Here is a 1062-nt window from a genome sequence, read left to right on the forward strand (position 1 = left end):
TATTATTATTATTAAACAGTACAAGATATTATTTCCACCAGTACTGTAAAACTTCTTCAAACATCCCATAGGGCATCAAGAGGAGACAATCCTGGGCAGTTTGTTTTTGTTTATTTCTTTGTTTGAGTTGTTTGGTTTTTGGGGTTTTTTTTAGAATACCAGCTTTCAAGACGTTTTTATGTAGAATGGGAACAAGCAGACAAAACCCTCTCTATAATATATGATCGTGTCTGATTAGAAAATGTGAGCCTATCTTCAAGATATCTCATCATGAGAAATTTACAGGAATTCTTTTTGCACATTCATCATAACAGACCTTTTACGGGCGAAATCCTAGTAATTTTAGAGAGGAAAAGAACAACAAAGAATATAAAAGTCACAGAGTGGCGTAGTTTGGCCATTAACATAATAATATAGTTTACACATATTTAATTGTTAGCAGTAAAAGGTGAATCATCTGTGCTCATAAATCGGTAAAAGTCTAGTTCAGACCTCCTTTCTTTTAAGAAGTTGAATGTGCGGCCATGTTGGTTTCCAAATAGAGAGTGGAGACCACTCCGTACGTGCGTAAAAGATCAAATAAGTTCCGAATAGTGACCTCAACTAGACATTTATCCTTCTCTCGTGTCAGTGCCACTGTTGTATTCATGCGACTACCAGCCAAGCAAACCGCTTGTAAGCGGAACAGGTCCGCACAGTTGCCCGTAAGTGTTGGTATGTGATAATCCCACCAACTCCCACAATGCCGTCCTGTGACATATGCATGCTGTGGGAACCAACAGTATACACTCCTCAAGCTTTCTGCTTCGTGAACAGTCTGGATTATAATTCCCCTGTGTGTGTGTGGATCATTACTCTCTCTCTTTCCTGGGTGTTCATTACACGCTCCGTTTGTGTGTCCGGGTGATTCTTGATTGTATACAACAGGTGTCGCGTTTGAGTATTTAAAGTAGATGTGAAGTATTTTTAGAGAACGGACACCCTGAGTACAGGCGCAAGTGTAAGTAGGTTCACTAATGATTGTGTGTGTGTGTGTGTGTTTGTGTGTGTGTGTGTGTGTGT

The 1062-nt window shown here is 39.5% G+C and overlaps 1 long non-coding RNA gene across 1 annotated transcript in view; it reads left to right on the forward strand.

The window, feature by feature from the left end:
* Positions 1 to 752: 752 nt before the first annotated feature.
* LOC101863873 overlaps positions 753 to 1062 on the forward strand; it is a 20796-nt gene continuing 20486 nt past the window's right edge. The window contains exon 1 of the long non-coding RNA XR_221259.3: positions 753 to 1000. This is a non-coding gene — a long non-coding RNA (uncharacterized LOC101863873). The remainder of the gene's footprint in view (positions 1001 to 1062) is intronic.

This window comes from Aplysia californica, unplaced genomic scaffold (genome assembly GCF_000002075.1).
Source record: "Aplysia californica isolate F4 #8 unplaced genomic scaffold, AplCal3.0 scaffold01595, whole genome shotgun sequence".
Lineage (NCBI taxonomy): Eukaryota > Metazoa > Mollusca > Gastropoda > Aplysiida > Aplysiidae > Aplysia > Aplysia californica.